General features: G+C 42.0%; 1 protein-coding gene across 2 annotated transcripts in view; it reads left to right on the top strand.

The window, feature by feature from the left end:
- Positions 1–24,298, top strand: part of GGCX (gamma-glutamyl carboxylase) — a 255,538-nt gene that overhangs the window by 169,187 nt on the left and 62,053 nt on the right. The window lies entirely within an intron of this gene.

Below are 24,298 nucleotides of genomic sequence, written 5' to 3'. Positions count from 1 at the left end.
AAAATTCTTCTCTTCTCCCTTCAAACTGCAAGTTAAATTGTTCCTAAATACATATTCTAAGGTTAATTCTTTATTTTCTAAAAAAATCTCACCTAAAGTGTTAGCTTCTTTTGCAGGATTCAGTTCTTTATTCATAGGCAATTGCCCAAGAATATTATCTACATTAGACATATTATAATCTAGTTTCCCTAACTGGTAAAATATACTAATCGACACACTACATGAAATTCCATACGTAGCCGGAAGATGATGATAAGTCACTCCTTCCGACACAGAGGCAGGTAATTGCATGCAAACATAGCAATCCCTTACTTCCATTGTCTTTACTTATTCATACAACAATTTAGAAAAAACATTGCTAGAAAAATCATTAATTGACCTATCCTTATGTATATGTATATTGCTAGTTCTAGTTGGTACTATTTTCTGTGAACTCTTCCCTATATTAGTCCTGTTCTCAGTATGTCCTTCTAAAGTGTCTATGGTTACTCTTAAAGAAATCAGTAGAGCAAGCACGCTCCAAAGCAGCATTAATAATCCTGTACAGCAACAGCACATCTTGCACCATCTTTTCAGAAAGGTACATTTACTTTTATTATTCTCAGTGTTAGCCATTTTGTTAATTGGACCGTGTCTTTTGACTTAGCCTCTTCGACTCCACTACTGAACTTAAGGGCAGCAAGTACCCAACGGATTTTTACAATCGACTAGTTTTAATATTGCTTTTTCTTTTCTTTCCCAAGTGATTTTCCCTGGATTTTACTCAATTTGGATTTTCATCACTTTTCACTGTTTCTTCATCATCATCAAACTGTATTAAGTCCTGAACATCCGTCTCTTCTCCAATGTCGGACAAGATAACTCTCAGGATCCCCACAGCTTCTTCTTCAGCAACCTCTTTCAGTATAGCCTCCTCTGGACTTCCTTGACTGTCTGCCTCTTCTCCTTGTTCAGGCAGCGCCACATACGTCCATTCCGGTGACTTATACCTCTGGTTTGGTTTTCTTATTCTTTTAGTTCTCTCAGGTATCTTTGTTTCTTCTTCTTTAGTTGGATTTTGACTTGACACTTCGTTCACCTGTTCAGCTTTCGAAGAGTTAACTCGTGTCAGTCTATACCTCAGTCTCTTTATCTTATTGGGCCAAAGATCTCCTTTAGCATTTCTCTTTTGTCTTCCTTCTTTATTGTTTCTTTCTCCAAGCCAAGTTCTCTTTCTTAGAACTCGTCCTCCATGTATCTCATTGTCACTTTCATCAGACTCTGTCTCAGTTGCCTCTTGTTCATCAACAGTTTTCTTTTCTCCAACTACTTCCTTTTCTCCAACAGCCTCTTTTTCCACCAATTGAGATTTCCCTACTTCTGTCCCTCCTCGGGTCTCCGACACGCAATCTTCTTGCTGTCTACTTGTCCCTTCACCTAGCTTGTTGTTGCTGTTCCCTACACCTCCTTGGGCTTTTTCCGCAATCTGTCCCTCTCTGACTTTGTCTGTCCCTTTTTCTTCAATATTTATCTCAGGTGGAACTTGTCCAATTTCCTCATTTGATTCAGGTGTCACTTCTGTTGGAATGTTCTTTTCTTTTCTTTCTTTCTTTTTGTGTTGGTCACTGTTAGTTAGAACCTCAGGTACTTCTTCAGAATCTGAACTCGCCTCTGCAGTTTGCACTGTTCTTTTCAGAACCTCTTCTGGTGGGATAAAAATTTCTCTTGACTCATTTTCCCCACTTTCAGGATTCTTTTTCCTTCTTACTGTCTCGCTGTCTGCATCATCACTGGAATCTGATTCTTCAAAGTATTCTTTTCCAGTGCCGTCTCTTGGATTTGGAACTCTCAGTGTGTGACTTGCATGTATCCAATTTTTCACTCCAGCACACTTCACAGCAGTCGTTGTGGTCAGAATGACTTGTCTTGGCCTTCCCCACCTTGGAACCAGGCAATTCATCCTTCTGTGGACTTTTATCCTTACCCAGTCCCCTGGGCTCAGATCATGGGCTGGTTTCTTTTCAAGTGTGGTGGCGTCTTCTCCAACCTGGTGAAACACAGAATGAACTGCGTCAGCCAGGCCTTTACAGTAATCCAAAATCATGTCATCAGTTATAGTCATCAGCTTGTTGACTGGTACAAATGCATGTCTCATAGCACGTCCCATGATAATTTCATGTGGACTCAAACCTGTTGTTCTGTCTGGAGTAGACCTAATGGTCATCAGGACTAGAGGCAAGACATCGGGCCGTTTCATTCCTGTGGCTAAGCACATTTTGCCAATTCTGTTTTTGATGGTGCCATTCATTTGTTCAACCACACCAGAAGCTTCTGGTCGGTAAGCACAATGTAGCTTCTGCTGTACACTCAATGCTTCACAGATCAGACCCATGATTTCATTATAAAAATGTCCTCCTCTGTCTGATTCAATGGTTACTGGGAACCCGTACCTTGGGATGAACTCTCTTAACAGTAGCTTGGCCACTGTTATCCCATCATTTCTTCTTGTTGGATATGCCTCCACCCACCTGGAGAACAAACAGACCACCACTAGGACATACCTCAATCTGTTGACTTGGGGCATTTCAATGAAGTCTATCTGCATTCTTGTGAAGGGTCCTCCCTCTCTGCCTATTGTTCCTAGGCTCACCACTGTTTTCTTTCCAGGATTGAATTGCTGACATATCAGGCATCTCTGACAAAGACTCTCTGCTATCAGCCGGAATTTTGGACTATACCAGGTCTGCTTAAAAGCCCTTATCATAGCATCCCTTCCCAGGTGTCCTTGGCCATGATACATCCTTGCCATTGTTGATCGCATGCTATTTGGCATGACTGGTCTTCCATCCCTATAGACCCACACATGATCTTTTTCTCTAGGTGCACAACCTGCTTTCACCCAATCTTTCATTTCCTCATCTCCTGCCTCATCCTGCAGCTGTTTCACTTCCTCCCATGTTCCCATCACATTAGTAAACATTAAGGAACAAGAAGATATTTCTCTTTCTTTACTCCGGTTAATGGAATGATTGTTTCTGGCACAGTATTGTGCTATGTCATTAGCGAATTTATTCCCAACGGTGACAACATCATCACCTTGACCATGAGCAGCACATATTACTACTGCTAATTCTTTAGGCAGCTGTATCGCCTCCAGCAATTTTCCAACCACTTCAGCATTCTTTATGGGAGTTCCACTTGAGGCCAGGAAACCTCTTTGTAGCCATAGCTGGCCAAAATCATGGACAACTCCGAAGCCATACTGGCTTTCAGTCATCACAGTCACTCTCACATTTCTTCCAATTTTGCAGGCTTTCGTCAGTGCCACTAATTCTGCCACCTGAGCGGATTTAACTCCTTTCAATGGTGATGCTTCCACAACTCCTGAAACCATACACACAGCATATGCAGCACTCAATGTTCCTTCATCCGTTCTCAAGCATGACCCATCCACAAACAACACATGATCACTCTCAGGCAGTGGTAGATCTCTTATATCAGGTCTTGGTTTTGTACAGTTATCAAGCACATCCAGGCAGTCATGATCAACTTCATTTCTCACTCCCACACATTCAGCATCAGGCAACAGTGTCGCTGGATTCACATTCACACATCTCTCCAGACTCACATTGGTTGCACCAAGAATGACTTTCTCATATTTAGTCAGCCAACTATGAGACATGAATTGTGTCCGGCTCCTTGTTAAAAGGATTGCCACATCATGAGGTACGAATACCCGTACAGGATATCCCATTATGATTCCCTCACTTTGTTCCCGACTTTTACAGGTAGCAGCTACTGCTTTTAGGCAACCTGGTAAACCCACAGCTACTGGGTCAAGTGTTGATGAGAAGTAAGCAATTGGCCTTCTCAGGCATCCATATTTCTGGGTTAACACTGAAAGTGCACATCCATTTCTCTCACTACAATACAGCTCAAATTCTTTTTCATAATCTGGCATTCCTAGGGCAGGAGCTTCACATAGTCTGTCCTTTAACTCCTTAAATGCAGCCATTTCTTCTGGGTTTAGTTCTAATGGGTCTTTCACCTCACTTTTGGTCAATTTAATCAATGGCTTGGCAATCAGGGAAAAGTTACTTATCCACTGACGACAGTAACCCACCATTCCCAGGAACATTCTCACTTATCTTTGTGTCATTGGGGCTCTCATTCCTCTAATGATTTTAATCCTGTCAATGGTCACTTTCCTCAGACCTTTCTCAATGTTATGTCCCAGATACTGGACTTCTTTCTGGCAGAATTGCAATTTGGCTGGAGATACCTTTAATCCTCCATCTGCCAAGTGATTCAGTAACGCAATAGTGTCTACTTCACAAGCTTCACGGGTCTTTGATGCCACAAGCAGGTCATCAATATACTGGACCAAGACTGAATTTTCAGGCATTGTTAGACTTTCCAGAGATTTCTTTAGCAATTGATTAAATATTGAAGGGCTCTCTGTATACCCTTGTGGAATTCGGCACCATGCCAAAATCCGCTCTCCAAATCTAAAAGAAAATATTGGCTGGCTGTCATGATGTAATGGGATTGAAAAGAAAGCATGACACAAATCAATTACAGTATACCTTTCTGCATCATGGGGAATCTGATACAAAATTACTGATGGATTTGGCACAATGGGACAGCATGACACAACAATCTTGTTAATTTTTCTCAAATCCTGTACTATACTGAACTTTCCATTAGGTTTCTTCAGTCCCATTATTGGTGAATTACATGGGCTGCTCAATATTTCCCTTAACACCCCCTGCTGAATCATTTTCTCGATTATGGGTGTTATTCCTTCAATTATTTCAGGTGTCAGTCGGTATTGTGGAATGTTTGGGTAAACCACTCCCTCTTTTACAGTAATTTTCACTGGATCCACATTTCTCATCAGGCCCACATCTTCTCCAGTAAAATCCCAAACTGCTGCTTTCACTGTCTATTTCAATTCTGGGGGTAATGCATCTGGATTAAATACAGCATATGTCCCCATTCCCTGTTATCCATGGTTATTCTGTATAGGACATCCTCATCTGGTGTTTCAAAGGTTATTCCATCTGGTGTACAGAAAATAGTGCAATTCATTTTGCACAGCAGGTCCCTGCCTAGCAAGTTCACAGGACTAGTATCACACACCACAAATCGGTGCATGTCTGAGAATTTCCCTATTCTGACCCTTACTGGTTCAGTAAGAAGAGTCTTTATCTGTGTGTTCGACACACCAACTACTTGGATAGCTTCATCCGAGAGAGGAAGATTCTTTATATCAGCTGACCTGACAGTTGATCTAGTAGCTCCTGTGTCAACTAGAAAAGTAACACTTTCACCATTGATTTTTCCGTCTACAAAAGGTCCTGCCTGATCTATTTCTAGAGTTGCGCCAAGTACACACTCTTCCTCCTCTCTTCGGCACCGTCAGAAGTCTCCCTCAGAATCACTTCCCTCATTTTTCAGCCAATATTGAGCAACAGCGCTTGCGCGTTTTGGCCTGTTTACCTGCTCTTCATCGTAGAACCCCGACTCTTGGCTGTACTTCTGGGATCCTCTCCTCTGTGGCAAGGGTGGTTTTGGCACCTGATTCTGCTGTTTAACAGCCTTCTGCTGCTGCTGATGCTGACCACACCCCTCACTCTGCACCTGTGAATTCAATGATGAATTGTCATCATTAGTAGATGGTGGATTCTTACACTCGGATTTCCAGTGCCCTAATTTTCCACAGTTGTGGCAAGGGAATTTCTTTTTCGCTTTCTCGATATTTCCTTTCCCCTTTCCTGGACCAAACCTGGGTTTATTTCCTGGGTTATTTGCTTGTTCAACCAACTGAGCTTCCTGTCTTTCTGCAACTTTCACTTGTGCCCACATTGCCTTTTCTTTCAGTTTCCTTTGCTTCGCCTCAATCTCATCACTGAAGTATTTTGCATGTCTCAGGATCTCATCAATCTTTTTGCTTTGCCAGTCTACGGTATGCTGCCTGATCATTTCACTGATTTCAGGTCGTAAACCATACACAAATCTATATACAAAATGGCTCAGATCCTTGTCACCCAAATGTTCATCTCTACTGAACTGTTTGAAAGCCAATATTAGTCTTTCATAATATGCATGGACTGATTCTTTCAATTCTTTTTTTTATTTTTTATTATTTTTTATTGAGCAGAGCAAAAAAGGTACATACATAATTTTCAAGAGCAACATTCAAAAACACCATAATTAAACCAACCGTAGATGTTGATTTGTTGGTGGGCTACTTACTAAACAAGGTGCAAAGTGCAAAGTGCAATAAGTTATTCATATTTTTTAGGCAGTCGCATGAAAAAAAAAAAAAGTGCAGATGCATAGATATAACAACAAGTTGACTTATAACTCAGCTGAGACACAAGACAGACACAATATTAACTCGAGGCAGAGATTAAGTTCCCGATTAAAGTGCCCAGTGCAAATAGCAGCCGGAGTCGACCTAGGTAAATACAGTACTCTTAGCATCACGAATAAAGTGCAAATGCAATAATTGAAACACCAAAATTAAACCCACCATTGATGTTGGTTTGTTGAAAGGCTACTTACAAAATGCTATGCATTTTCCTATTTAGTAGGCAGACAAATATCGTTCCATTGTCCATAGACAAGTTGGCAAATAAAGTGCGAATGCAGAATATGACTACAAGTTAACATACAACACAGCAAAAAAACGCGTCTTGAATCACACAGGACAAGATTAAAAATCCAGGATGATATGCCCAGTGCAATTGCGACCGAAGTTAACCTTGACAAATACAGTACACTTGGCATCGAATAAAAATATAGACGCATAAAGTGCAAATGCAAAATAAAGCTGCAGAATCGAATATAGCTCCACACATCCTAGAGCTCTAAGGACCTAATTGGGTTCTAAGTTAAAGTGAAAATGCAAAAACAACAAAAATCTGCCTATTAAAATACAATATTATTAACATTATTACAGTTTAAAGTGCAATTGTGCTAGCAGCAAGTTTTGTTGTGGAATACAAGATATCAGCAAACGGGGTAAAGTGCAATTTCAGATGACAGCCATTTAAAAGCTACTAAAAATCACCTAAGGAGGGGAGCAACATTAACAACATTGACCCCAAAAAATTGTACTTTTTGAATAGTGTAAAACTTATACAAGTAGGAAATCATTGCCCTGGTCCATTTGGGGATCAATAGTATATTAGTGATTGAAACTGTATTCCTCTTAACCAATTAGAGAATCCACGCCATCTCTAGGGCCTATCCTTGAGTAGGAGTAATTCTTCAAATTTATCCCAACTTTTCTTAAATTTCCTTATACCCCCTACTCTTTTGGCATATGCCTCTTCGAATTTCCAGATCCTTTTCATTTTATTAAACCAATTCAAATGATTCGGAATCTCGTTAGATTTCCAATTTTGAAGTATCAAGGATCGTGCCACCATACAAGATATGGCTATAAAAACCCTATCCGAGCTAGATACATTGGCCTCGTCCCTTGAGTATCCGAATAATGCGGTTTCAACCTGGGGAAAGACACTCATGCCTAAAACTGATCCCATATCATTGAAGATCCCCCCCCCAGAACTGTATCCGTTGCGGGCAAGAAAAAAAAATGTGAAGCCATCCACCTTCCTCCTCCTGGTGACAGCGAAAACACCTATTGGGATGATCGGGATATCGTTTCTGAATCATTGATGGAGTCCAATATGCGAGCCATCTTGATAGAAAGGACATTCTTTTAAAATTAGCGGCACATAGAGACCTATGCCCTAGAAGGCATATTTTTTCCCATTCCCTGAGACTAAATCTGGAGCCCGTATCCTTTGCTATTTTTTCGATATGGGAAACTATCCCCTTTGCGTGTTCATCCTTCCGCAATGCAGAATACCATTTCCCAAGTCCCGAGAGCTTAAGGTCATAAAGTTCTACCATGGTATAGTGTGGAGTATTCAAAATGCCCGCAGTATTGGAAATAAAATGAACTATCCGCATATATTCAAGAAACGTGGGCTTTCTACAACCTTCTGCCCTACTCATTATTTCTTGCCAAGATATTATTTTGTTATGAACAATGAAGTGTTTAAGTTGTGAGAACCTGCAATCACTCCAAATCTCAATATATCTTGGTTGTAAATGTAGGCCCAGACTATTGCATTCTCCCAGACCCAAAAATTGAAAGCCAGAGGAGCTATTTTTTTTAAAGACTGCTTGGAGCCTAAACTGGACTTCTCGTAGGGACTTGTAGCGGGTCCTCTTAGGTAATTTAGCAGTCTTCAAAAAGGCGGGTGTTTGCGTTCCCCCTTCAATTATCATTTTGTCAATAAATAAACTATCATAGATGCTCTTATAGTAAATTAGATCAACCACTAAATTGAAAAGGGCAGCCTGATAATATGTTCGCATCTGCGGAAGTGCTAAACCTCCTTGATTTATGGGCAGCTGTACTGTGGTTAATTTTACTCTAGGAAACTTTTTTGCCCAAATAAATTCCCTAAACAAAGTATCTAGTTTGTTGAAATAGGTTTGATTAAGGCGAATAGGGACGTTTAAAAACAAAAAAATCAGTAAAGGAAGAATAGACATTTTGATCAAAGAAATTCTTCCTATAATTGTGAGGGGGAGTATGGACCATTGTTCGAAAAGGCTCTTGATCTTATGTTTAGTTCTAAGATAGTTCAATTCAAATAATTTGTGATACTGATTGGTAACATAGATACCCAAATATCTAATTGGGTCAGTTTTCATCGCTTGAAATCTCAAATTATTGGGTAAAACATTATGATCAATATTGAGAGCCAGTATCTCGGTCTTTTTTTCATTTATTTTATATCCACCGATTTGTTGAAACAAAGAGAATTCTTTAAAAGCAAGCTCTAGATTTTCTTTGGTGGGGGTTAAATACAAGGTGATATCGTCGGCGAACAACTTAACTTTTGACATCCCCGGAATAGGAGAAGAAATAGCAGCATTATTGTGTATTCTTAAAACCAAGGGTTCAATAAAAAAGGTGAAAAGTAATGGGGAAAGCGGGCAACCCTGCCTAGTTCCCCGTTTTATTATAATTTCCCCTAATTGTTCCTGATTAATAACCACCTTAGCGCTTGCACCATAATAAATATTTTTTAACATATTATTAACCTGTTGTGGAAAGCCAAAACTCCTCAACGTTAAGAACAATGTTTGCCAATTCACAAGATCGAAGGCTTTTTCAGCGTCAACCATAATTATTGCAGCAGGGATTTCGTTTATGTTAAAAAAATCTAAGGCGTGAATTAAAAATTGAGTATTAGTAGCCATAGATCGGCCTGCTATAAAACCTGTCTGATCCTTGTGTATTATTTCTTGGGCAGCAGGGAGGAAGCGCTGAGCCCATACTTTTATTAAAATCTTATAGTCAGAATTAAGTAAACTGATTGGGCGGAAGGAGTTCACATCTAGAGGGTTCTTATCTTTTTTCACAAAAGATATTATTACAGATTCCTTGAACTCGGTAGGTATAGTTGCACCCTTTCTAATATTGTTAAAAAGTCTCTTTAAGGGAGATGACAATTCTTTAAGAAAGACCTTATAAAATTCGATCGGGAATCCATCCTGACCACATGCCTTTCCCCCTGATGTAGATTTAATTGCATTTATGATTTCCTCTTCCATTATTTCATTATCTAAATTTTTAATTCTATCCTCGGAGAGTGTAGGGAGATCAATGTCCATCAAATACTTTGAGATTAGTTCATTATTAACCGGGTACTCGGTTGAATAAAGCTGTCCATAATGGTGGAGGAAGACCCGTGACACACTCTCCCTATCTGATACCACTAATTCTGAAACAGGGTCCCTGATGGAGGTGATTAGAGAGGATTCCATTTTTTTTCTGGTGGAATTGGCTAACAACTTCCCCATTAGCTGGCTTTCTTCATATATTTGTTGCTGGTATATTTTGGAGTTACATATTTCCTCCAAGATAAAAAAATCTCTTAATTCCCTACTAGCTTTGATAAAGGAATTGGGGGAGTGATGTAACATTAAGGCATATTCTTGATCCGCCTTATTTTGGAGGTTCTCGATTTGTGACTTCCGAGTTTTAGACTGACCGGCCATAACAGCTATTACTTGAGCCCGGGCCGCAGCCTTAAAACCTCCCCAGATGTCAAAGGGGGTGGCGGTGTTATCATTTTTCTCAAAATATTGAACAATCCACTCCCTAAATCCCAAGATCCAATCTTCATTTTGCAGAAGGAGACGATCCATCTGCCACCTAGATCGTTCCTTATCTCTCCCCCCTAAAAACAGAGAGACCCCAACCAGTGCGTGATCGGAAAAAGAAATACTACTGATCCACGCCTTCATCACCTGTATAGATCTAGATGTTAAAAGATAGTCTAGTCGGGAGGCTGTAGAGAAGCGATTGGAGTAAAAGGTAAAGGATTCTGTTTCCTGATGAAGCTCCCGCCAAGAATCCACGAGCCCAAACTGTTCCATAATTGTCGACATCATTTTTTTGGTATTGGGCATTGACTGTCTTTTATTTTTATTAGTGGTATCCTTGCTGATATCCATAATATAATTAAAATCCCCCCCTAGGACAATCTGTCCAGGAGAACTAATCAACTTTTCGTGGATCTGGGTCAGGGGTAATACATTATCGGATAATGGGCCGTAGTAATTATTAAAGTTTATTATCCGACCCCTGATTTTAGTTGTTACCCAGATCCATCTCCCTAAAATGTCTCGATGGACTTGAAGAAACTCCCAATTCATTTTGTTCGAGAAATAAATTGCTACCCCTCTCATTGCTGCCCCTGAAGAAGCAAAAAAGGCCTTAGAGAATTTTTTAGGAATAAACAAGTTGGGGGAATTGGACTTAAGATGAGTTTCCTGAAGAAAGAGAACATGGGGGTCAAGAAAAGCGGCCCATCTTATAAGTGCATCATATTTCTTCTTGTTTAATATCCCATTGGTATTTAGTGACAAAATCTTACAACTACCAGTTGCCATGCTTCTTTACTCTATGTACCATTACAGACCTTCTTGCTACTGCTCTTTTTCCTGCTGTTTCTTTCAATTCTTGATGTGTTCGATCTATTTTAACCCAATCTGTTTCCTTGGGGGGTACCTTATTTTTCAAGAAGGCCATAACCTGTTCGTACTTTTTCATGACCTCCGGATCTGGAGCTCCTGTCTTTGGATCTCTTGGGTATTCCTTAGTGGGCCAGTCTATGACTATTTTACATTCTGCCCACAAGTCTGCTGGTACAATTATATCAAACAGACTATTCAGGTCAATCCACAGTACTTTTGACAACTTCACAAATCTGTCAACCTGTCTATACCACTCGACAGGCTTCTCCCTAAGTCGAGGGAAATCATTTGTAAAGGATAAAATATCCTGTCTGGTCCATGGGACATGTACATACCCACCTCCTGGAATTTCCCTCATTGGATAAGCTGTCACAGATTTCTCCTTTTCTTTCAGAGGGAAAGTTGAGTAAGTTCTATCTGTCCCATACTCTTCCTTTCGGTACCATCTGTCCTTCCATCTTTCTACGTCTCCCCATTTCTTCAACAAAGCAATCATCTCCTTGATCTGTCCTGTTCGGCCTGCATGGTTCAGATTCTCAATGTCCTTATCTGTAAAATCTACTCGGTAAGGCTTCTGTAAAGCTTTTACCTTGTCCATGTCAATTCCCAGTTCACTGGCTATTCCTTTCAACCTGTCATGTATGTTCTTTGCTCTCCATGTGATGCTTTTACACAGGAAGAGGATCTCCCCTTCCTGATAATTTTTCAGCGTTTCTGTAGGGATTGTTCCTACAATCATCTCCTCCATTTCCATACGTAACCTAGCTACATCAATTCCCTGGGATTCTTTCTCTTTCCTCTGCAAAGTCTTCAGCCAATCATTCAAATCTTCAGCAGTTATTCCCACAGATTTTTCTGCACCCCCTGGTTCTGTCACTCTTTGTGGTTCTAAAATTGATCCTCTGTTCCTTGCCACACATCCAGAATTCAAACTCGAGTTAGTCTGCACACTCAATTCTCCTCCACATATGGTATGTCTCCACTGATTTTCTCCCGTTCTCCACTGTGTTTCTCCTGTTCTCATTTCTGCCTGCTCCGGAGGAACAATCAATCTATTGCCCACATATGGTACTGTCAAACCACTTTCGCCCGTCCTCTGCTTGTCAAAAATCGGCATAACCGGGCCTATTGTCACAGGCACTGTAACTGCCTCAAGATTTTTAGTTAGTTCTCTGATTTTCTCTGTCAGTTCAAAGGTAGTTCTTGCTAGTTCTCTGGTCTTTTCATCCTCGATTTCATTCTCCCTCTCTATCTCTCTTTCTCTCTCTCTCTCTCTCTCTCTCTCTCTCTCTCTCTCTCTCTCTCTCTCTCTCTCTCTCTCTCTCTCTTTCTCTCTTTCTCTCTTTCTCTCTCTCTCTCTCTCTTTCTCTTTCTCTTTCTCTCTCTTTCTCTTTCTCTCTCTCTTACTCTCTCTCTATCTCTTTCTCTTTCCGCCAGAGAACAACTGCTTTTCAACCCAGGGGTAGTACCCTCTGTCTTAATAATCCGCAGGGTGTCTCTTATTGGGGTCACTGCTGTTCCTACTTCTGGTTCTCGTCTATACGGGGGTGGTCTTTTATAGAGCATGTCCTCTAGGACATCGTCATCAGACTCATTCGCCCCATATCTCCTGGTTTCTACATTATGTTCTTTCTCTGTACACTTTCTCCCTTCTGACTCCTCTGCTGTCCTTACAGGATATAATCCCTCGGTCATACTGGCATCACGCCACCTTCTCATCTGATCATGATGGGTTTCACGATCATATTTTCGCCCAAACATATACCTGTAACTTCTCCCACCCCTCTGCTTTTCTCGTTCATGCATTTCATCTTCCCATTCAGTCAATGCCTCAAACTGCGCCGGCCTAGGCCGAGGCTCTAGACCCATCATCCGTTCCCGTAAGTTCCTCAGTATGGCCAGATTAAATGAGCCATGCTCCGGGAAAGCTAAAACTCCATCCTCCCTGGTATACTTTACCCAGTTGTCTAACCAAATACAGCTATGATACCCATACTTCGCAACCATGAAGGATGCGGGGGTTCTTATCGGAGGAAGCAACTGTCCTTCCCTAGTCACAATATCCTTATCCTTGTCAAACCAGTTCTTAACCTTACTAATCAAGGATTTCTTTTTCTTTTCCTCAGCATGGTAATACATTTTCGTATTTTCTGCGACTTTTTGTCCTTTCTACAACTGTACGATCTCCTGTCCAATTGCAGCGCGACTCACACCAACGCACCAATCCTGGAGCGTCTACGTCACTAACTCAGTCCACGAATCCCAGCGCGACTCACACCAACACACCAATCCTGGAGCGTCTACGTCACCCTGTATGTCTCCCAATCCTAGCGCGGCGTACACTAGCGCACTAATCACCGTGCTTTCACTGTTCCAACCCACTGTCCAATCACAGCACGGTCTCCCTGACGTCAGCAGTCGCTGCAGCAGCTTCTGCTCCTGTCTCCTGTCTCTCCCGTCTACCCCTCCTTTACAAAACTACTCGGTAGACTTTGTTTCAATTTCTACGAGTCTGTTAGTTACAACATACAAACATCTCCATTGTCTACTTCGCTAGCCACAGAACAGCAAAAGACCTTTCCCACGAGAATTCTGCCTTTCCCGAGAGCAGCGCTTACCTCTGCCCTACTACAGAATCGTTACTTCCGTTGATAAAGTAGCACATCCCTCTACTCTACCCTTCTAACAAGCACCAATTAACTGTTTTCTCCGGAATGCTCCTAAGAGTTTCACAATTAACCAGAATGCCTTCTCATTCACGCACTTTCACACCAGAAAATGTAGTACATTCACACAGAATTCTGTCTTTCCCGAGAACAGCGAACAGTCTGTCCTACTACAGAATTATATCACGCGTTAACAAAGCAGCGCTTACGTCTGCCCCGTCCTTCTAACAAGCTCAGAGAATACCTATTACCTTCCTAGTGATAAGCTTTAACGGAATGCCATACGGATCCCTGAGACCTAAGACCAGAACTTCACAGATAACCTTCGCTATCATATACACTTCTCTCACACAGAAATACGTTTCTAATGGCAACACACGGCGATGCTACCTCATCGAACCCAGACAATGTGACGCGCAACTTCAATTGTCACACGTTTTTCCCCTGTCTGCATACAGGGCCAACAATCCCTCCTTTTTCCGAGAGCAGCACTCCCTCTGCTCTACCACGGAACTGTCACCGACTCCCTACATCCCAGAAGCCGTACACAATACATAAAACTCAATACAACTTCGACATATAGTGTTAGTACAAATATCAATCAATAATCAACAAGCCTATATACACGCAAATTCACCAAATCAAGACAATAGTTAACCATCATTCTGCTACCAAGAAACTGGTGCAGATCAGAGCTTCCGAATCCCCTCTACTTCCACGGACGGAGTGATCTCACAGTCACACGCGCACACACACATCACACGCTGGTGGGGCCCATTACACCAACATTCATCCTACCACTCTTATCCGTGCCATGTATAAGGGGAAACACTTTCTGATACCTAACCAATCTGCATGTACTCTGAGGTCAACGGCATCTACTAGTTGCTGTGGATCTGGTGAAAAACATTTCTTTACAATATGCAAATAAATTCAATAAAATAACCACCCGACACAGTTATTCAAACAGAATATTTGTTTATCTAAAATTGTAAGAAAAGCTAATTAAATGCAAATTCATTTCTCTCATAATTACCTATTCTGGCTAAATGTCAGATCCTAAGTCAGAAACGGTCCTCAGTAAAAGAATCGGAGTTTCTAGCCGTCATGTAGAGTCACCGTCCTCTCCGTCAGCATCAGGACCTCGGATCATCAGTTCAGGAAGAAGTGGCGCTAGACCTCTCTAGTCTACTAATATTTATACTAACATTACATTCTAAAATGTTACAAACATATCGAGCAAAACGGATGAATGGCGGAAAATAATGTCGTCTTGGTGAATTGAGATACAATGCAAAATTTTCACACACATTGATCCTTCCAAATAATGAATAGAAAATAAGGAGTCCATAACTAATTCGTTACTTCTACGGATGTCTTTTTTGGATAATTTGTATCCCGGTCGTGGGATCATTACAAGTTCATAAGTTCAGTTTTTCGTTTTGCAACAAATATCCTGTTCAGGGGCTCTTGGCATCTTTCCTGGATTTGTCATCATGATCATGGCTTTTCAGATCGTCTAAAGGGCAAGGTCACAGGCAGCACGAAGCTTCCTTGCAAAATTTCCATCAACTCGAATGCAGGCTGCGGATGGTAGCCATCTTTTGGTAGGCCACATTGGGCAACTTAAGTGAAATAAAACATAAAACAAAATTACTGCACAAAAATGATTAAACAGTGTTATTCCCCTGCTAATACCCTTATGTGTATTTATTTATCTAGCCATTTGCGACATCAAAAGCCATTAATGCATATTAATTATAAGCGCAAAACACAATAATATCACATAAGCAACATCTATTTCGTCAATTTGCACACCAACTTAGTTCATTTATTAATTTAGCCATGCAATAGCGTTCCCACGTGTAATTCTTCTGTTAATGAGATTGATTAATCCAAACTCGACAAACTTTTAGTAGTTATTCATTAATCAGTAGTACTTTTAATTATAACATGCGAAAATGAAACAGGTATGGTTTTAAAGGAAAAACCCTGCTCCATCACTACTCCCCAGCAGGACATCTCCGTACATTGCGGTTAAAGGACGTAGCTGAGCGGTTCAACCCAGGAGATCTTCTGCACACATCCGCTGTGAGTTTGGTGCTTTTTTTGGCATTTCTTCAGCCCCTGCTCAGCACCCAGAATGTTATGCATGCTCACCCATTCCATTTTGCCCAGCACCCAACTTGGAGAACATGGGGCCTGCATGGCTGCATTTTACAATCTCTAAATGCCACAAACGTACACTCTGTAATGTGCCGTGTCATTTTCTTTTAGTAGCCACATTGGATGGGGCAAGTTTCAACCTCAGTCAATTAATTATATGCCTTTTATGCATTTCTTATACCATGACTGAATAAAACAAAAGAATGAAAAGGGACAGCATACTTCTATTAATTTAGTCAACAAAACTGGGATCACTGAACTCACTTAAGGTATTTCTTGTTTTATTTTTAGCAACAATATCTTGTATTCAGCAATTTGTTCAAATCCAACCTTTCTTACAAAATCCATGTAAAACAGTACAGTTATGGGAAAATGGTTTATCTCCTGTAAAAACTATTTGGTTGCCATCGATGCTGAAAAATGTACCGCAAGAAGAAAAAAAATCTGTTTTGTACAGTAACTTGGATGTAGAAGGTCAACAAATATTTGACAATTTACCGGTCTCAGTACCTTCTGAAGTCTGCCATGAGGTTACCACAAGACTAAAAAACAAATGTATGGCACCACCAAGCATCTGGTTAGAACAATTCAATTTGAACAAAAGGGAACAAGCTCAGGAAGAGTCTATTGAAGAATGTGTTGACGCTCAGACTACTGACTGCAAAATGCAAGTTTGGAGACAATTTAGACACTGCTATCAGGGATAAATTCGTTTTTGGATTCAACACCTTGGGAGAAGTATTAAACATGGTCAAAGCAATAGAAGGTTCTATTATTTTGAGTAAATGCATCTCTACAGATCTTAATCCACAGCTTGTCAACAACATACAAGCTACAGATTCAATTAACGCTTTATCTTACCGGGGTAAGAACAACAGATTTCCACAGAAAAAGAACAGGACATATTGTTATAGATGTGGTTCTAATTCCCATCTTGGCAAGCATGTATCCTATCCAGCTGTAGAAAAAAGGTGCACCAAATGCCACAAAATGGGACATTTTCACAGTGTTTGCAAGAGTGTGGGGATACCTCTCGAAATAGTTCAGTTGAAATACTTATCAAGAGTAGTCCTCACTCTTGATGTAGACACTGTGGATGTGAAACCTGCAAAAGCTGTATTTTGCGATGTATACATTTGTGAAATTAAGCTTGATATGATGGCTGATTCAGGAGCTCCCATTACGATTGTTTCTGACACATCAAATCAAAGCAATTAGGCTCTGTGCAGACGTATGCACACTTAAAAAAAAAAATGGTAATTGATTGCCAGCCATTGTCAAAAACAAATGACCTACTATAAAACCTAAGTGGAGCTAAGTTCTTCTCTTTATTGTACCTTCACTCTGCTTATCACCAAATCCCACTTATTGCAGATTTGCAAGACCTCACAACGTTTGTCACTCTCTTTGAAGCCTACAAATATCCAAAGGTTGCCTTTTGGTCTTGCATTTGCACCGAGTGTGTTCCAAAAGTTGATGGACACGATTCTAGCTAACATACCAGGTACACAAGCTTACCAAGAAGGTGGTTTGATTTTTTTCGAATACAATAGCCGAACACAAACACACACTACATAAGAGTTTCAATTAAGCCTTGTGCAATATTTAATTTTAATGTAATAGTTTTATTCTAGCTCACTCTCCGCATTCCTTCTCCATGGCATCCAACTTCCGTTTCTCTACTAGCAGCCTGGATGTCTTAGAGTACGGACCTGTGGGACGTGGGCTCCTGCATTTAACATGGAATAAACTTACAGAAATTGAAACTCCGCCTGGATCATTAATTGGATACTTCTACACTACATGTGAAAAGATATCCATCCCGGGACGGAAATGCTTCAGCTCCAGTGTAAGGCAGGGAGTAACCTGTGCTGTGAAAACGAAGGCGGGCAGACAGTTAAACAAGCCTTCTTTCCGGGGTGCCTGCTTATGTGAAAGAAATATAAATGTTCCCAGCTGGTCAATCGGCAAAAGTAAGAGCAGCTCAGAAGCTGGTATTGGCTTCAATTAAAAGTATTACACACACTTCCTGTTTACACCAATTTTTTATTTTTGAGTGTTACTGGAAAGGTGTTACTAGCTGAGCTGTGAAGCCTGTGCTTTTTAAAGGGGTGTCACACAGGCCTCTGTGCCCTGCAGGGGCTTGCTTTAGCCCCTAACTATTCTCCACTGCTCCAACCAGGATTGAATTTGGTGGCTGTCTGGTTACAGACACAGACCTCTGCAGTGCATTTAACTAATAGAGGTTTCATAAAGTAGGATGGTGCATTTCCCACTGATTAACTAGACTTTCATTTCCTTTTTAGGTCTCGCCTGACCCAGCGCATGCGCTGGTCTGGCGAGACTTTTTGTGAGGGCTCAAAAATGTGCTACCACTGTAGCCTAGAGCTACAGTGCATGTGTGCGCTTTGATCGCGATCACTTTCGCGGGCGCTTTGATGTTCTCCGTGAGCCAGGTTTTTTTTTCCTGTTTATTACTTCTATGTAGTAATGGTGGCACCCGTGCGCCGCCATTACTACAGAGCAGTAATAAACAGAAACAAGCATTGGCATAGCCAATAGGTCTCGCTTTTAGGACCTTATAAGTATTTAGTTATGCAACTGTTGCATGGCTATACACTTATAAGGTCCCAAAAGCGAGACCTATTGGCTATGCCAATGCTTGTTGCTTAAGCTCCGCATGTTATTTTATGTGTCATTACCGGAAGATAAAAGATCAATAAAAGTTACTGAATATTTTTTTTTAGCCACACTTTTGACCCGCTCCCACACTTACTTTCCCTGCCCCAATTGTACACACCATCACAGTTCCCTTACATGTTTTAATGCACTTTGACCCCTGGTTATGCATTAAGGCATTGATTGGGTCGCCACAGACACTTATGTCAATCACAAAATCAGCGCACTCGCCTCAGCCTGTCACCAGCAGGAGAAAACCGATGCTGATTCACTCCGATACCTACTTGCCACTCTCTGTTTTGGAAATTGCGGGGCGCTTTACAAAGTAACTCTGGTGCGGATATTGCCATTGCTTCTTCTGACCAATTCGAAATATTAGTGTCTAAAGGAACTACAAAAGCAAATTTCTACCATGCTTCTGAAACAGGCAAGAGGGTAGGTCCCCAGAAGTCAAAAAGGAAACGCAATTATTCATGATTTTTTTGGGTAAACAAGAAAAATTGGTGGTTGGAGGCTAATCATTTCAACTCATACAAAAACAAACATTTTGGAAGATGTTACTTTTAGGATGCAGTTTCACAGCTCTTAGAGGATGAATTCTTTATGGAAGATGAAGCCTCGCACAACATTGGTGACAAAAAAACGATGGATTCAGGCCCCATCTCTGTACTGGGGTGAATGTATGACATTGTTCAGCATTCTGTCCATCAGTTGTTCATGTTGCAACAGGTCCAGGTTCGGCTTGAGATTTGATTCAGCTCCCACTCAAGACACTCTAGCAAAGTGCAACTGCCCAATCTTTGTTCCAACCTTGCAGGTGCTCTGCTGTCAGTGTAACTTGATGGTGGATGGTCTAGTCCCACACCATTTAGATTTCTGTCAATGGGATTTGTGACTTTGCCCCTCCCAGGTTGTTTACATAAAACCCTTGATCATGCGCAGAAAGGAATGCAATCCCTGTGTGAGTGCTATCAGCTCCAGTAAGCTTAGGTGACATTTTGTTACTTCACGCATCCACTTGTCGCTGGTAGCTAGATCTTGTGGATGAGCTCCCTAGCCTTTCATGGAGGCTCTGGCAGTCATTACAAAGGGTGCCGTCACCTGGTAGAAATACAGATCCCTCTCTGAGTCCACTAACGTAGCACTGTCTTCTTCCGTAATATGACTCATCGGTCATTGAATACATTTGTACTCCGGGCCATTGGTTGTCGAGTTCCTCTGTAGCTGCCTTATGCACAGGTGGCACGGGATTAGAGGGAGCAAGATTAAATCATCCCTAGTAATGACTTAAAGAGATTTACTGAAACTGAGTCTTTTCTTTGTAATCGCTGGGTTAGGTTGTGCTATTTTTTCCAGATGACTGCCTCATGCAATTTCTGTCCCATTTGATTTATGCTCCAATGGGAATCTCATTTCAGCCTTCTATTGAGCCATATCTAGATACACTAGGAAAAGGGATTGAGGGAAATGGTCTCAAGTGTAATGAAAATCGCAAAGTGGCCTACTGGTCCATATGGTTTCCACTTACACAGTGTAATCAGTTGACGTAGAGTGCCAGTTTAAACTCAAGACTGTTCATGGAATGTCACACTTCCATTAACTATGCAATAATTGGGCTTTGAAAGTAGAGGGAGGATACCCTGTCCTCCCCTGTCTGCCTCTAGGGAAATAAAGTAATGAATTTGTAATTGTCCATACATTAAAATCCTTTTTTTGCGGAATTATACACAACCAGGTTCAACATTGTAGCATTTAAGTCACTACAATTGACTATATGTACATCAAGACCATCAACTACAACTCAGTCTCCTTCCCCAGGTCAGATGGCTGATACAAGGAAGAGGGAACAGATACTATTACGTAATGAGGTGATATGACTTTGGTCACATTCCCTGGATAGAAGGGAAACACTGGCCATTTCAGAGGAAGATACTGAGTTCTGTTTTATAAAGGTAACCAAATCTAAAGCTGTTGATTTTTATTACTCTTAATAAAGAAATACAATGAATTAATTGTAAGATGCATTTCTGATTTAGATAATCAGTGGATCAAGCTGATGGAAAAATGAAAGTAAAAAACAAATTGTAGGGCTTATATCTAGATCTATCGTAAATGTATTTAAAGCATTGAAATGCCCTCTGTCAACCTAAGATTGACAGTCAACTGAGAAGAGGAAACCTTCAGAGCACCGGTCTTTCATATGATATCTTGCCATGAGGTCAGTCTGTTTTGTCTTAGATCCTAATCACCCACATCCACAGGAGCTAAGCAGTTTCTGTCCTTTTGTACCTGGGTGGTTAAGAGCTCCCTAAGACTGAACCATCTTCAGGAGCTCTCTTCAGACCCTGTGCCTCATGTGTATCCACGATGATCTAGATGTTTGGCTCTTAATGCCTACGGGGTCACTCAAGCACATGATGCAGCCCTTTCCTAAACCTGTTGTCTCTAACTCTCAAAAAGAAGGTAACTGTCCTAAAAGCCTGTTCATTTCAAGAGTAGGAAGAGGGACGTGCATTGTCAAAAGAAGTACTTGCAAAACATCACATTATGGTCCAAAACACAAAGTCCTCCTAACAATGATGTCCTTCTGCATCCTGTTTTTAGCTAAAATGTCAACTGGATATGCAACCACTTCAGGAACAACTGGATCACCAGTGGCTACAAACATCACGAATAACTGAATCGAGTAATACCCTAATCAAAACAGTAATTGGTCTGGTGGCAAAATATTCATTAACATTTCAAGATTCTGGATCTTTGTGATTCACCTTCCATTCAAGGTTACCAAGGATGTCACTGTCAAACAGAGGGGTGCCCATCTGCAGTACCATACTACAACAGACCCCCCCACAAAAGAAGAGTCTACTTCCAGGTTCTGCACCTTAACCCAACATCTCTCAATGTAACATTTGCCTTCTGGTGATTTGAACTGAAGAGGCATCGTAGAAAGTACCAGAGTTTCATCTATTGTAAACAAAAGCATTTTGGTCCACTGATGGACTCCATGGGGGACTGCATCTGTAGGAGGCTGGCTTAGTATATGGTGCACACTTAATGGAGTAATGCACCTTGCACTAATCCAGGCAACCCTTATGATGATTTTAGTGGTCTCTGATAACCTTGAAAGCTCTCAAATGGGTAGCCGTGGAGAGCAGCCTTTAGGCTTATCTTGTGTAAAGCAGCTTGTTTTACAACATTTAAACAAGAGTGTAGATTGGATGCGATAGACCCACACAGTGTTTATGAAAATTAAGACTTTTTGTTAATACAACACTTTCACTTGGTATATCTCCTATCTGGAGATATCAACAATATACTTTAGAATACAAAAATCAGGTAAGTAGCACAGATATACACTTGTCTCCAGGGGGAGACTAAACCATATACTAAATAAGTGGTATGCGAACTGCAAAGGAGGACGGGACTTCGACCAAAGGACTTAGAAGAGCTTGGAGAACCAGGAACCACCCAAGGTAAGTACCCAGACACCCCAATTAGAACTCAATGGAGATCTAAGAAAAAGAACACTTCCCAGAGGACCCTGAAGAAACCCTATGAAGGACGAAAGGTTGGAGAGCCACCCCACCCACGAATGCCCAAGGGACCAGGTTAACTGCACCAGGGAAGCCGGGTGCATTAGGGGGAAAAGTGACTTCATTACCTCTCTTAGAGGACAATAGATGACTTGGGAAGAAATAATCTCGATAAGTCTGTGAAGAAGTCCAGTGGAATCCAAGGGGGGATTCTTGAAGAGGAGAGCTGGCAAGCAGAGGGTACAGAGTCTATGCCACACAGAGGTGACCAGGAGGCACAGAAGCACAATGCTCACCCTTGGCAGGAAGTTCAGAAGGGTTCACAAGGACTTTGTCGCTGCAGCTGTGGGGACCTGGTGATGCTGTGGAGGACCAGGAGCCATGCACAATCTTTCCAATGTCAGTGTCCAGGTGGTTGGTGTCCGGCGGTAGCACCATCAAGCCTTGGTGGCTGCAACTGGAGTGGAAGACGAAAAGAAGCAATTGTTGGGACCAGCATGGTCCAAGGGACTCACCACGTACAGGAGAGTCAGAGCAGGCCCTGAGCAAGCAGGAGAGCCCACCAAAGCAGAAGAAGACCCTCAAGAGGACCCAAAGGCACAGGAGTCGCAAGAGGACCTCCGGCATCTCACCGAAGATGGAGGCATATGATGCAAGGGATGCAGGGAAGACGCTGATCTTCGAAGGATGAGGTGCTGGAGGCTAGAGCTTCTTGTATCTCGAATATCTCTGGAGTGCAGAGCCAACAAGCCTTTGCAATGGCAAGTCGACACTATGCACAAGGTTTGGACCCAGTGGCTCCGACAAGGGCTACCATCCCCCATTTTGCAGGGAAGACAGGTCAGGCCTCTGAGGAGCCATAGATCCACCACCTGTGTTGCTGAGCCTTGGAAAGTCCATAGGACGAGAGGAGCAGCAGACTGGTCAGCTTCAATGCTGTACCTGCAGAGACCCCTTCACTACAAGGGAGATTACTTAGGATGTCCTTGATGCCCACAGGTCCCTGGAGATCCTGAGCTAAGCACAGACACAGATGAGGCAGAATACTTGCAGAACTGCTAGACCAGGAGCAGCAGGAGTCTTCCTTGATGCAGTCTCGATTCCAGGCGAAGTCTAAGTGTCCAGATGGTCGAAGAGTGTCTTGGTTTCAGAGATGAGTCTTGTTCCACATCAAATCTGAGGACCCACCCAGGAGAGGCCCTTAAATACCCAAGGAAAGGGTTTGAATGACTCTGATCCCTCCCAGAGGAGGGCCGGAAAGAGGGGAGGTGACTCCCCTGCCCTTTGTTAAGTTTCGCGCCAGAGCAGGAACCAAGGATTCCAGAATTCGCTCAAACCGGTGTATGCAAGGAGGGCTTCAAATGTTCTCTTCAATGCAGTCTGGTGGCACTGGAAAGTGCCCCCACCCCAGCCCAATTCACTAAGTCCGGTCTGGGAGGTGGTGACACTTCCCTTTGTCAGGAAACCTATTGTTCTACCTTCGTCTGCTCAAGCTCAGCTCAGCTCAGCAGCAGGAGTGCAGAACAGGGTCTGTGGTCGGTGGCACCACTAGCTTGCTGGCAGACCCTGAAAGACTGTAACCGGGAGTACAGGAGTCTCCTCTGAGGACCTCCGAGTACATGGGATCATACAGCCAACACCGGAATCGGTGTTGAGGTATGAATCCAAAATGTTTTATACCAAACATGCCCAGGTTTGGCCCAGCCATTATATAGTTGGACATCTCGTAATGACTGATGTCCACTATATGTCTTAAAGTGGCTGCCACACATACAAAGCCTGGAGCATCAACTCCGGGGTTTGTAGAGGTGTCCTGCTCATACAGGGGCAACCTAACACTTATAACAAGGCATCCTGCCCCCAGGACTGAAGGGCCTACCATAGGGATGCATTAAAGGTGTCAATTGCAGTGACCTCAGATATAAGAAAACGTACATCTGTTATGAGAGTTGAAAGCACCATCACACACAGGCTGCAATGGTAGAACAGAGTTTAAGTGGACTCCCATGGCTGGCACAATACATGCTGCAGCCCATGAGAGACCCCTGGTGTACCTATGCCCTGGGTACCTTAGTACCATATATTAGGGACTTATAAGGGCACACCAGTAGCCAATTGTGGAGATACCAAAGTACTTACCAAAGCCATTTTGGGAGAGAGAGCACAGATGCTGGGGTCCTAGTTAGGAGGATCCCAGCA

The sequence above is a fragment of the Triturus cristatus genome, chromosome 11 (genome assembly GCF_964204655.1).
Source record: "Triturus cristatus chromosome 11, aTriCri1.1, whole genome shotgun sequence".
NCBI lineage: Eukaryota > Metazoa > Chordata > Amphibia > Caudata > Salamandridae > Triturus > Triturus cristatus.
The sequence above is the reverse complement of the archived record's forward strand: the minus strand, read 5'-3'. Positions and strand labels throughout refer to the sequence as shown.